Here is a 15,066-nt window from a genome sequence, read left to right as displayed (position 1 = left end):
GGGCCCGTGAGCCATGGCCGCTGAGCCTGTGCGTCCGGAGCCTGTGCTCCGCAATGGGAGAGGCCACAGTGGTGAGAGGCCCGCGTACCACAAAAAAAAAAGAGAAACAAAAGTGATGGATGTTAATTAAACTTACTGTGATTATCATTTCACAATATATGCATATATTGAATTATTATGTTTACATCTAAAACTAATATGTCAATTATACCTCAATTTCAAAAAAAGGAAAAAAATGGAACAAATAGATGTACTTTGGTTATAGAGAAGGTAATTCTCTAAAATTCTATTGGATGTTTAACAACTCTTAAACAGGTAATTTTTCCTATTGTCGAACCTAAGTTCTTTTACTACAGAACTTTAGTAACTTTATTTTCTAATTGTAAAAGTAATATATACTCATTGCATAAAATATGTAACATAAAATATAAAGAAGAATATATAAACATTAGTCATAAACTTTTAATCTAGAGACTATTATATGTGATATACTTTCTCCTGGTTTTTGTACATGTGCTGTGTGTCTAGGTGAGTTCTCATGGGCATGCATATCATTTCTCTTTACAAAATTGTTAAAGGGTTTTTTACTCATTTAATTGCATTTTCCTATATCAATAATAATCTGTGAAAGCATGGTTTTTCCCATATCCATTAATATCCCTTGAAAGTATTATTTTTAACACCTGAACAAATGTTCCATGGAGTAAGTAAACCATAATTTAGTTATCTACGTATACGCAGACTTGTAGACATATGAATCTTTTACATTTTCTCTCATCCTAAATAACGTGTTGAATGTATTTTTACATGAATCTTTTTCCTCATCTCTTCTATCTTTCCCAGTTGAAAGCCATCCCCCCTTCTTTTTTTCATTGGGGGGAAAATGGTTACTCATCACTACTCGCACTGTTACTTTATGTAATTGAAGGTTCTTTTTTAAATAGCATTTTCACTTTCTCTTTTCTAGGGGTGCTGATCTCAGTTTTTAGTGTTTCCTTATAGTACACTTTTTCAGATACAAGAGTTAATTTTATTCTCTCTTCATATGGTATCAACACTAGCCATACCTTTTTTAAATCAGTGGACCTTTGGAGCTTTAATGAAAACTCAAGTTTTGAACAGGATGGATAATGATTATGGTGTTGGTGCTTTATTGACGATTATACCTAGATGAATTATTCCATGAACTCCTTTATGGCGAGGAAGTCTTTTGTTTTTAATAGTCCAGAATGCTCCTACCTAATATTTAGTATTTCTGTGTTTTTTCACTTGATTTTTTGATTCTTGTAGAAGTTCAAGAAAAGTTGAAATAATTCTTGAGACACTTAAGGGGATGATGAAATGTGATATTACTTTGACAGTTATTAAGACATCTATGCTACGATCTTTGTTTTGAAATCGTATAACCAAGTATCTTCACTTCTAACCTGTCTTCTCCAATCTATCACTCCATTTGTTCCACTGCTACCCTGTTGTTCTGCTTTTCTGTCCTCCTTCCCTGTCTTTCTTTCTATTTGTGTGTGTGTTCATTAAATTCCCTATTTTAGGCTAAATTTGTTGGAAAGCGTTCCTTGCTCAGATTAGGGAAACCAGGTGTGACTGAATGCTGCATTTATGTGGTCTCTCTGATGGGGAATGATCTCATTATTGAATTAGTCTATTCATAATAACATTGACAAGGGGAAGATGAGAACATGGAGGCCTGAGGGATACAGAGACGCATTACTAATTCTCTGAGGAATATAATTCCTAAATTCAATCAACCTTTTTTTAAATGATTTTTTTTTTTATTTAGCTGAAATAAGTAAATTAACACAGCTTTTGGCAGACAGTATGGGGCCCGAACACATAGTAAAAACACTAGCATCTGAATAATGAAATGTTGACTGGGCGGTGTTGAGGTTGGCATCGATGGGCCGTATACCGGCAAAGCAATTCTTCAGCAAAGCCATGCCTTTCACAGTTGGATTTGGGAGTGGTATCCAAGGAAGTGGGTATAAGCTGAAATGTGACCTCTTGGGAGAGGTACTGCTATTACTACTCTTAATGGATTATGAGAGGAGATAGGCTAGCTTAAGTGTATAGCATTGGATGATTCTGTCCTGATCTCAGCTCAAAAGACACATCTTTACCAGACTTGTAAGCTCCAGGAAGCCCAGATTTTTTGTTTCCTCAGTGCATGGACCAGAGTAAGTGCTCATTTTGTGTATTGGATGAATGACTAGGTATCAAATCAAGGCTTCTTTTTGTGGTAAAGAATTTGGATAATGACAAAGTTTAGTTTATCTTTAATGCCCTGAACGTTTTAACCAGCTGACGTGGGTCAGTTTTCTTATTGGCTTATGAGAAACAGAGCATCTCCCTTGCAATTCTTTCTTTGTAGAGAGAAAGTGTTACAAAAATGAGTACTACACCCCTACTATTCGTAGTCTCTTTCTCCTTCATTTTCTCTCGCTCTCATACGTACACATATACATAAACACACTTCATAGCCTTATTTTTTTCTGTTCTTGTTTTTGGTAGGGACAGGTTTTATGAAATGGGCTCTATCAGTTCTACTGAATGTGAAGCTATGTAAAGTAAATATAACAGCGATACCAAAATAGCCAGAAATAATAGACTGTAGCAGCAGTGTGTCTCAGCATTCCTTAAGCAATGTCTAATCAAGCATAGACAGCATCTGTATTTCCAGCAAATCTCTATAGGAATGTAATCTTCTAACACAGTGATTAATCACTAGTTGCCATGTGTCAGAAAACTTATTTAACAAGAAGTTGCAAGGCTCTTGTAGTTTTTTACTTTCATAGCCTTCCCGGCCAGTGGAAAGTAGAACACTCCTTCCATAATAAAGAAATGAGAGCTCTGCACTGATTCCATTTATGCTGACTCTTTTACTCAGCGGTATTGTTGAGTAGTGGTAAACCACTACTCAGTGGTATTGTTGAGTTGTCTCTTTTTTCATACACACCTTTGCTCCAGCTAATCTCTAATAGGGATAAATCTTGGGTAAGCAAAGGATCAAGATGACCTATAACATGACCAGAATTGCAGAGAGACCCTGTCCCCTATGGTAATTTTCTCTGCTGTGGTTTTGACCCAACCGCTGATTTTTCAGACTCAAAAAGAGGCTTTGTCCTGGAAAATCACTACAGACTAACTAGAAAGTAGAAGGCCTTTTTTTTTTTTTTCCTGGATGTTAATTAGATTTATTGTGGTGATCATTTCACAATATATACAAATATTGACTCGTGTTGTACACCTGAAACTAATATAATGTTATATGTCAATTATAACCCAATAAAAAATCACTCTCTCTATATATATAGATATAGATATATGTGTATATACGTAATATAGTTTTATGTACACACATCCATTTAGTTCTGTTTCTCTGAAGAATGCTGAAGAATACAGGAAGTCACATTTTGTATTTTTAGATTCCTCGTGAGAGAAGGTTGGCCATTCCTCAATATTCCATTGTTTTCCATGTTCCAATGTTTCCTGCACTGGTTTTCCATGTAAATTTCAGAATATCTTGGTTGGAAAAAAAAAAGATATTACTCTGTGTGTGTGTGTGTGTGTGTGTGTATAAACATAGGCAGTTCATATACAGAGAATTTTTCCAATGTAAAGGATCTTCATTATATTTAAACTCACACTCTTTTATGTACATCTAGACTACTCCTACCTGTTAGCTGTTTTCCTTCACTTTTGCTCAGTAATCCTTTCCTTGGCTAGTTTGCTGACGTTTTCCATCTAAGATGCGCAACAAGATTGATGGCCTCAAACCTTCAACGTCAGCTTTCCTCCTTTTGCAAGTTAGGGTTGGGTTTGGGTCAACTCTGGGTCAAAAATATATTAGGTTAGTCTTTTCAGATTGTGTTTAGACCCATATATCAAGAACACACTAAAATTGAGATGGCTTCCTTGGCTGCCCTCTTAAACCATTTGACCTTTTAAGATTCTGTTAGCAAGAACACTGTGGTGGAAGTCAAACCACTCTTAAGGTGCTAGAGTCTTAGCTTGGAGCTGTGTTACTTTAGGTAAATCACTGAACTTCTCTGATGAAAATTGCACTGCCTACCTTAATGGAACTCAGGAACAGATGATATTGGATTTGGAAAATTAATTTGTAAGCTGTCAATGAATATCAAAGTGTATTAAATTTTTCTTCATTTCCTAAATAAATGGTACTTGATTTGTAGTACTACACCCTATCTACCACTTCCCATTTTCACATTAAATCAAAATTATAATCTCTTATATCCTTGTTGTTGGATAGTGAATAGACATACTGAAACCTCTAAGCATATTTGGAGACCTGCATTCCTTTATCTGCCCTATACAACTTACCTAGTGTAGGAACAAGCTTCAAATTTGGGAAAAGCTGCTCATTCCTCAATTCCATGGTAGGGTCTGAAGCATTCAGAGCAAACAAAAACGCAATTAGAGTGATTCTAGTGTGAGGTATAAGAGACCAAATTGGCAGCCTCTCTTTTCTCATTGAATGATTACTAAGAAAGCCCTGCTTTTCCCAGCATAGGTACTCATCATCTATTTCCCATGATGTAGCAGAGTTATGATCACTCTTAGAGGGATACTAACCAAGTGATTTTGTTTTTAATGATGGGCACTCTCTGCTTCTAGATGCCCCACCCCTCTCTAGCCCCAGTCCCTCTTCCAGCAGCTCCAGGTTAGCTTTGAAGCTGTTCTATATATGCTGACTTAACCAGTGAAGCTCTATATCTCCCATGTATAGTGCCCATACTGTGAAGCAGGAGCATCTCCACAGAAGATACCAGAAAAATCTCACTGGTAGAGGAGGAACCATTTGGTACCCGGGGACCAAAAGAGAAAAAAAATCTTACATGAACTGCCGCCTCTGAACATAAGTTTATATGGAGAAGTACAATACACCAATATTTGTTTAACTCAATAAGAGATTGAATCAAGAAAGTGAAAGACAGCCAATAGAGTGGGAGGAAATATTTGGATATCATATATCTGATAAGGGACTCATATCCAGAATATATAAAGAATTCTTACAACTCAGTAATACAAAAACAAATAATCTAATTAAAGACCAGATAAAGATATCTCAGTAGCAATGAGCATACCTAGTAACCCGAATCTGGTTTCTAAGTACTATTCTTCAAAAAAAAGAAAGCAGGTATCTTGGGGGAAATGGCTGATTGTAGGACTGGAGCAGGAAATATACAAGATGAGCCTGGAGCATCTTGTAGTACCAGAAAGTAAGGAAGTACTAAAAACATGCACACACATAACACATTGTGTCAAAGAGGCACAGGAACCAACAGAAAGAGCTCCCAATGGCAAAGTTGGGATAATCTGAGTAAGAAAATAAATAAAGTAGTACTGAATTATAACCCAAAGTATAAAATAAATATCCATAAGTCCATACTGATATAAATGATTGAATACATTGGTAAACGAGGAAGAGACAAATCTGTGCAGAGGCATTCCAAATAGATTATGTAGCTACCGTACTCTAAAGGTAGGGGAGGGACTTCCCTGGTGGCACAGTGGTTAAGAATCCACCTGCCAGTGCAGGGGACACGGGTTCGAGCCCTGGTCCGGGAAGATCCCACATGCCGCGGAGCAACTAAGCCCGTGCGCCACAACTACTGAGCCTGCGCTCTACAGCCTGCAAGCCACAACTACTGAGCCACGTGCCACAACTACTGAGCCCATGTGCCACAACTACTGAAGCCCGTGCCCCTAGAGCCAGTGCTCTGCAACAAGAGAAGCCACTGCAGTGAGAAGCCTGTGAGCCTCAACAAAGAGTAGCCCCCACTCGCTGCAACTAGAGAAACCCCACTCACAGCAACGAAGACCCAATGCAGCCTAAATAAATAAATAAATAAATAAACTTATAAAAAATAAAGGTGGGGAGCCAAACATTCCACTTCTTAAGGTAGGTTTCACATAGTGACTTCCTTCCAGAGAGTACATATGGAATGGGAGAGAGTAACTTTATAGTGGAGAAATCTGACACACAGTATTTCAGTCAGGCAGTCAAGGTCAGCATCAACATGCATAAATCATGCATATAATAGAGAGAAAAAATATCAAATAAATTCGAATACATGCACATCCTACAAAATACCTGTCCAGTACTCCTCCAAACTGTCAAGGTTATCAAAAACAAGGAAAATCTGACCAACTGTTGTAGCCAAGAGGAACCTGAGAAAACATGACAACTACATGTAATGTAGTATCCGGGATAGGATTCTGAAACAGAGAAAGGATGTTAGGTAAAAACTAAGAAAATGTGAATAAACTATGGATTTTAGTTAATAATAATGTATCAATATTGGTTCATCAGTTGTGATAAATGTATCATACTAATGTAAGATGTTAGTAATAGGGAATCTTGGGGTAAGTTATATGGGAAGTCCCTGTTCTACTCAATTTTTCTCTAAATCTAAAACTATTGGGGAAAAATAAAATTATTAATAAAAAGAATAGGCAAAGGATTTGAATAGACATTTCTCCAAAGGAGATATATAGATGGCTAATATACACATGAAAAGATGCTCAACATTATTTGTTACTAGGGAAATGCAAATCAAAATCAAAAGTTACCACATTACACCCACTAGGATTGCTATAATCAAAAAGAGACAATAGCAAGTGTTAGAGAGGATGTGGAGAAACTGGAACATTCATACATTGCTGATAGGAATATAAAATGGTGCAGCTGCTTTGGAAAACAATTCATCAGTTCCTCAAAAAATTAAACATAGAGTTACCACATGACCCAGCAATTCTACTCCTAGACATATACCCAAGAGAAATGAAAACTTATATCTCCACAAAAACTTGTACACAAATTTTCATGGCAGCATTATTCATAAAAGCCAAAGAGTGGAAACAAGCTAGGTAACCATCAACTGATAAATAAAATTTGATAAATCCATACATACAATTGGTATCATTCAACTAAAAGCTAAAGTACTGATGTATAATACAACATGGATGAACCCTGAAAACTTTATGTTAAGTGAAAGAAGCCAGTTACAAAAGACCATATATTGTTTAACTCCATTCATATGAAATGCCCCAAATAGCCAAAGTTATAGGGGTAGAAAGGAGAGTGAGTAGTGGTTACTTAGAGTAGGTGGGTTGGAAGGAAATGGGGACATCGGTACAAGGTTTCCTTTTGGGGTGATGAAAATGTTCCAAGATAGATTGTGCTGACAGTTGCACAACCTTGTAAATATACTAAAAGACATTTAATTGTACATTTTAAATGAGTGAATTGTATGGTATGTGAATTACATCTCAATAAAGCTGGGTTTTTTTTTTCCTAGAAAAGAAAAACTAATATAATGTTATATGACAATTATACCTCAATTTTTTTTTTTTTTTTTTTTATACCTCAATTTTTTTAAAGGTTGAGCTTTAAAGCTTTGAAAATCCTAAATGTTAAGTCATAGGAAATAAGTAGCCCAAGTTTTTTACTCACATTAATGAGGAACTTTATAAAGGAAATATCTAATGCTTTTTTGAGTTCCCCTAACCCATCTGGAGAGAGAGGAAATGGAGGCAGAATTAATTTTTGGAGGAGGTGATACTTAATACTAATCTTAAATGAAATTATCCAGGGTAGGGAGAGAGCCATTTGGAACAGAAAGGGCAGTTAGAGTGACTGGAGCAGATGCTCAAGGAAGGGAGTGATAAAATAGGAGACCTGAGGAGAAATCAGAACTAGCTCAGGATAAGCTCCACCCTATCAGAGGCTTTCTCTCTACAGTTTCAAATCATGCCTTCTTCTCCCACCAGCACTCCCTATGTTCCTTACCCTGATTTATGTTTCAGCACGTATCACCATCTAACATATTTTATATTTACTTGTTTACTTGTTCCTCGCCTGTCTGTGAGCTCCAGAAGGCAAGGACTCTTGTTCACTTCTGTAGCCCCGGGGCTAAGAACAATACCTGGCATGTAGTAGGCATTCAATAAATACTTGTGGAGTGACAACTTTATTCTGTTGGTGACCTAAAGGGCTTTAAGCAGAAGAGTGAGATGGTCAGGTTTGTATTCTAAGAACATTATTTCAGTAGCTGTATAGGAAATGGACTTGAGGGCAATAAAGCTGGAGGCCTTGCCGACCAATTGGAAGGTGATTGTAGAGAGAGGTGTGTAGGGCCTGAACCAGATCTGTCCTGGTGGGGGTGGAGGAGACAGATTTGAGACGTGTGAACGAGCTAAAATGTGCAGGATTTAAAGAGCGACTGAATGGTGAAGATAAAGAAAAATGAGTCAGGGATGACCCGCCACTCTCTGACATGGCTATCTAGCTGGGTCCCAGTACCATCAAATAAGATACGCCTACAGGAAGAGGGAGGAATAGGCTTTGTGGAAGGAAGATCATCGTGGACATGACAAGTGTAAGATGCCTGTGAGATTTCCGAGTGGAGGTGGCTCACGTGCAACAGGATGTGTAAGCTAGAAGCTTGGAGGAGAGTGAAGGACGGGAGGGGCCTGGATTGAACAGCATGGGGTTGTTGTTTAAAACTATTAGAGGAGGGCTTCCCTGGTGGCACAGTGATTGAGAGTCCGCCTGCCGATGCAGGGGACACGGGTTCGTGCCCCGGTCTGGGAAGATCGCACATGCCGCGGAGCGGCTGGACCCGTGAGCTGTGGCCGCTGAGCCTGCGCGTCTGGAGCCTGTGCTCCGCAATGGGAGAGGCCACGACAGTGAGAGGCCCGCGTACCGCCAAAAAAAAAAAAAAAAAAACAAAACAAAACTATTAGAGGAGATGGCGAACCATCTCCTGCAGAACACCAGCATGTAAAGGGCATGAGAAGGAAGAGGAACTCCAGAAGAGGATAGGGAAGGAATGGTCCCACAGTACAAGAGCCAGAAAAGGACAGCGTGTGAAGGTGCTGCCTGCACTGCAGTAGTTCTTTACCCACAAATTGATACAGCATCTTTCTTCTCAGTAAATGAAAGCATCTTCTCATTTTAATTTCTCCAACTCCTCTTTGAGGTAAACTGTTCAGGTGCTTTCCTCAAGGTGACAGAGCAAGTGACAAAGCCAGCTTAAATATATCAGTTTTGGACCCCTGCTATATCCTTGACCTTGTACTTTCTCTAAGGCCAGGAAGGACCTCTGGCGTAGCTGAGAATATTGAATTCCTTCCAAGGGAGCTGCTTAGGTACACTTACTTCCTACAGACCTGTTGTACCAGGAATATTATTTTGGTTTGGGGCAGGAAAAGTTATGGGTTTTCCTATTTGCAGTGACCAGGGCATTTTTTGATGGATAGGGAATAGCGATGACATGCTGCCATCTGCTGGAAGCACCCACAGACATCTAGACAGACCTGTGGTCCCCTAACTCCCTGTCACTCTGATGTGGCAGTCAGGAGGTGGGTAAGCTTCAGAGGTGACTCGGCTGAAAATATGAAACACACCCGCATTTCGTAAAAGTTTCTTTGCTTGCCTTGCTTATAGAGCAACTTTGTTTCTAAAAAAAATTCTTTTTTCACATCATTTGCACATTTTCCCCCAACTTTATTGTGCCATTAGTCTTAACTGCCTTTCTGATTCGGGGGTAACCTATACCTTTTCTACCCTTTGCCTGCAATACTCCAGATTTTTGACTCAAGATCATTAACCATGTGGATTTGTCATTGATTTTGTAGGAGAGATTAGTATGCTACCAAATTCTTTTAATGATGATGCCACTAAGAATTCTGTTATACCTCTTGAATTTAATGGTGATGCAAAACTAGCCCTGACTTTCCCAAGTACCCAAGTAAATTGGAAATATAATGGGCTAAATACCTTTAAGGAAGTATGCCAGTTAGTAAAATTTAGTAACAAAACAAATTTGTATGGCATGATCTCTGAGGAATTTTCGTAAATATCTTTATGAGTAGATTTAAATAGCATTACATCCCCCTAATTAAACTTTTATTTGACTTTGTTTCTGACCATACCTATTTCTAACCATACCACTTTCTACTGATCTCCTTTTTCTATGTTTATTGCACTTATAGTAGGTTCCATACATCAATTGCTTAATTAGGGCTCTCTGAAGGCAAGTGAGTATGCCTTGTGGTCTTCATATCCCCCAAGAGCACCATGAAACAATGAGTACTCAGAAGGCTCTCAAAAAGTAATACCTGGCAGTACTGGTGTTTGATTTCTCATAAACTATCTGATGTGTGAGGCCTTGATTAAGTAAGATTTCTTTTGATTACGCTCAATTAATGTCACCGTACCTTGTACATACGTAATGTCAATGTATAATTTAGGGTTCCTCGAGATTATTGGCAGCCAGTGGTCGTGAATTGGAATGATTCAGAGATTAGCATAGGTGACAGGTGTTATTATTTCCAATAAAGATCCCAAGGAACAGAAATCAGAAGTGACTTGTCCAGAATCTGTCATCAAATTGTGCTATTTATATCCCCTGCACTACCTCTGTAGTCGTCGTAGTGCGGAAATTAAATTAATTCACCCAGTGAGGCCATCTTCTGCCAGGAACAGATTGCATTGTTCTAGAAAGGCATTAAGCTTATTCTGTGACTAGAGCCCATGAATGACCATTTATTGGCTCTATTAGAATTCTTACTGAAAAACTTGAGGCTGAAAGCTGACCTGTCTTGTTCTATAAATTAAGATAGAATGTTTAATTTTGATGCTTAAAAGTAGGAAACAGGCACAATTGCTACAGTGGTAAAAGCAGAGCTACAACCCCTTACAAACCATATCAAGACCAGACTTCCTTCTGCACTCCCTTTCTTGCTCCATCTTTTACAAAAAGCCTTTCTCTCCATTCCCACCCCCCTGCTTTGCCTAACACCATTTGCCAGTCTAAGGGAATAAGACCACAGTGCTGCAAGGAGGCCAGGTGGCCACAGTGAGCTCAGTGGTCAGCACCCAGCCAGGCCCTTTTGCTCTCTCAGCCCCCCTAACAGCCAGGTCCATATCGATTTCTCGCTTCATAATCTCTCTCCTCCCCCACCTCTATTTTCTGTACTCTGTAATTAATACCTCATTATATCAATATGGTTCTTCATTTGTACCCATCATTTAATATTTTATTGCTCTAATTTTTATTAATGTGTTCTTCCTCCCCACTTCATTTTAAAGTTCCTGTGACTAGTCGCCATGATTTATTTTGCTTGCTTTTGGTTTCTGAATTTTGTTTTCATTTTCCTTTACTTCTTCGTAATAGTAAGCAATCTAAAGTGTTCCAAAATGTAATTTGAGTTTTCAAGTATGTTTGATGAATATGAATTTCCATGCACGTATCAGAGAGCGTCCATAGCTAATTACAGATAGGTTACCAAGAAATAAACATGTACCTAGCCTCGTAAACCTTTGACTCCGGACTAACTTTCACTAAAGCAAAGCCAGCTTCTAGAAATCAAGTACCTTTAGTGTAAATCACCTAGAGGCCTAACTTAGTTAGTTTCTCCCCGTGAGGATGATGATGTGTTACCATTTTAATGGAAGGGTAATTATTGTTACTGTTATATAATCGAACTCAGTAAATGACACAAACCATAGGAAATGCTCTACCTACATTGGTTCACTGAATCCTCCCTGAAACTATATATGTAGCTATTATTACCCCATTTTCTAGTTGAAAAAAACTAAAGCCTGAAGAGGCTAAGTAAATTCCCAGTTTACAGAATAATAAGATTCAGGGTTCAAACTTAGGTCAGTCCAACCCCAAAGTCTCTGAATGTTCTTAACCATGTGAAATCAGGGCTGTCATCTGGTAATACTGGGTTTCTGTTTTGCTTCGTTTAATTAAAATACGATTTTATTTTTCAATTAGGCTCTCATCTTTCAAACATTTTCTTTTCCTTTATTTTTTCTGGTTGTGTGTCTCCATTGAGCTCTGGTCTTGGCAGTTGTAATTCATGCTTCAATTAGCAGTGTCACTGGAGGACTCTGCAGCTCCCTCTTATGCTGGAATGTGTTGGGCCTGGTTTTGCTCAGCCATGAGGTCCTTGGTGCTGCTTGTTGGTCCTCTGCCCGCTTTCCAAACAACCGTCCTGGAGCAATAGCACTGGACGCCCAAGACCATGCTCTTGGAACCATACCGCAAATTAGAACCAGTACACGATTCATATCACTGGTAAACTCTATCATAAATCCCAAGTACATACCCCTATACTCTTAAAACACCAAGCCGATTAACCAGGTGGTTCTCAAAAGCTAGAGGGTATAAGAATTTCCTAGGGAACTTGCTTTAGGTGGAATTCTTTGATTCCATTCCTAAAAATTCCAACTTAGAAGGTTGAAGGTGGGGCCTGGGCAACTGCAGTTTGTTTAACAAGCGCCCAGGGGATCCTGATGCAGGTAGTTTGGGGCACTCTTGGAGGAATACTGGCCTAACCTCATGTTCTTCGAGACTCTACAATATCCAGGCCATTTTTCTTTCAGCCTCTTATTCCCCTTCAGTCCCCATTACTCTTTTTTCTTCTCCTGCTGCAGGCAGTGAAAGTAAAAATTACCTGAAAGCACGTTTATGGATTAGGTTAAATCATCATTTAAAACCCCTACAGAGTCACCATTATTATTTTGAGGCAGAGTCACGTTTTGTTCTTGGAAGTTTCGGGGTGAACAAAATAGTATTTTTTTATCTAATGGGTGGCTGGTAAACAAATTCAGCCCATGATTTTTGCATAAACTTGTGCACTTGTCACTTGAGCTCTCTTGGCTGAAGTTTCCTCATCTATAAAATAAGGGTTTGACTAGAAGATCAACTCTAGGGTATCTTGGAGATAAGACTCGCCCCGAGTTGCACTATGTGTAGCCAGAGATGGGGTTAAGGGGTCTAGAGCTCCACCTCGACCCCTGTCAAAGGAGACCATCAGAGGAAAGGCTTTTAAAAGGAGAGTAGTTAACTTCCATCTAATTCCATAAAGATACTGTAAAGATTCCTCAGGTATACAGTATAAAGCAGGTGCTTTAATGTTTGTTGACAGGATGGACGAACTAATGCATATGTGTGTGAATGAATAAATGAATGAATGAAGAAAGAAGCATTGTAGGCCTGTTTCTTTTCACAGTCAAGATCATGGTTGTAGCATTTGCTCACCACACGTACTGGGGAGTTAGACAGATAGAGAAGCTGGCTACTGTTTTTTGCATGACCTATAAAGGTCATATAAGACTCTGAACAGTAACTCAAAAAATAAACATGTAGGTACTCAAAAATATAAATGTCACATCTGCTGTAGCTCTTCATCTCCTTTGCTGTGCTGTGGTTTTCCAATTGATGGAAAGGTTTTATTCAGATCAGCCATTTCAGTTTTTCCTGGAGGCACTCTTAATCTTTGTGTTCTAACCTTTAAGGATATAGCCTTCAGTTGCTGCTGTAATGATTTCCATTGCCTGGTATCCACATGTTTAAATTTCTCCAAAGAATTGCACACCTTCTGTTTTTCTCAATTGGAGATGGGAGTCAGATGAAAAAAACAAGGCGGGGTATGAGAGGCCAGCTCTTGATTGACGTCTCTCTCTTGATACCTGGGTCAAGGCAAGGAGCGGATCGATGGCCTCAACTTTGCAGTGAGCATTAATACCGCATCTCATACTCCTTTTGGCAGTCTTTCACAAAGACGCTGATTAAACATTTTGGGGTACAGGGGACAGAGGAGGGAGGGAGAGGTTGGGGATTTTTAGTGGCTAGAGCATTTTATTGACAACATTTAAAGGCTTCATGATATATTCGACCAGAAATTAATTACAGCCCAGTTCACCATTTCTCCCTTAGGTGACAGTCTTCTGTTGATGTGTGCCACCGTGAAAGTAATAATAGGTTTCAAATGTTTGTGAAAAACATAAAGTAATTACTTGCTGTGATAAATCAGTTGTTTGAAGTTTCACCTTCTCTCCGCTGCATGCATGTGGCGGTGGGTCTGTTTCTGTTGTTAACTTTAATTATATAGCATCGAAGAATTTTTATTTTTCAGTTTTCAGAAATTTTGCATTTTTTTCCTTTCTTGGTTTCCTAGTTCTCCAGGGATGAAAGTATTGAAGTGATAATGACACATAACTAACATTTGAACAAGGGAAGCATATGTCTGCCAGGGAGCTGATTGCCTTCGTTAAATTTTGTAGCTATTGGCTATCAGCTATTTGCCAGTTCCTCTAATGAGCCTTAAATATTTACTTTTTGTTGTGTGCAGAGGAAAAGAATGTCCTCTCAGGCATTTTGAGTCTCCTCACCAATGGCATATGTTTAAATTTGGGCCCTGAAGCCAAAGAGTCTCTAATAGCTCTTTTTCCTTTTTTTAAGTTAGAAAAAAATGCAGTTTTCCAGTAAAACCTGCAGCTCCTTTCATGAGATCCCTTTCTTCTCACAGGACCTGTGCAGATCTGTTTGGATAACATCCACCCCTGTGTTAGCTCACCTGTAGAATGAAAGACAAATTTCCTTTTGGCAACTATCTTAAAAGGGATCCTCACCCAGGCAGATACTGGCCAGCGTGACTTAACGATCACACACAGGTATCCTGCTGTTGGCGCTGAGGCTGGCTCACCCCTAAAAATATGAACTATACATGAGACATGTTCACAGTTCTTTTTAACTCAAATAATTAATATTAAGTTTTTCTATTCTGTCTAATCTGTCCTGGCCATTCCTGCCTGATCAGTGAGCCATTATAAACCCTAACTTCAAAGGTTTGTTTAGTCTCCTATATCAGACTGTCCTTTTCTTAGAACAATAAGTTTGTTTTTCCCTTTCCCATATTAATCTCTTTCTTTGAAATATTATTTATATTTAGAACCAGATAGAAGAGCAGTTAAGAATCGGTTATTGATAATTCTTCTGTATGAAAAATCATACCACCTGGGACCTCTGTGTTTTTTCAGTGTAATGATATTTACCCCTGAGGATGGAAAATCCTGTCCCTCATCAAAGAAGACTACCACATTTAGTATAGTTTTAGCATTACGTATATTTTACTGTATTCTGCCTTTTAAAAATTGATGATTCAATATGATGTCTCAGTATAGGCCAGAACATCTGATTAACTGTAACGCCTCATTTTCTTTTCATGCCG

The 15,066-nt window shown here is 38.6% G+C and overlaps 1 protein-coding gene across 2 annotated transcripts in view; it reads left to right on the top strand.

Moving 5' to 3' along the window:
• Positions 1–15,066, top strand: part of EXOC4 (exocyst complex component 4) — an 811,980-nt gene that overhangs the window by 756,552 nt on the left and 40,362 nt on the right. The window lies entirely within an intron of this gene.

This window comes from Orcinus orca, chromosome 9 (genome assembly GCF_937001465.1).
Source record: "Orcinus orca chromosome 9, mOrcOrc1.1, whole genome shotgun sequence".
Lineage (NCBI taxonomy): Eukaryota > Metazoa > Chordata > Mammalia > Artiodactyla > Delphinidae > Orcinus > Orcinus orca.
This window is presented reverse-complemented; position numbering and strand designations above follow the sequence as displayed.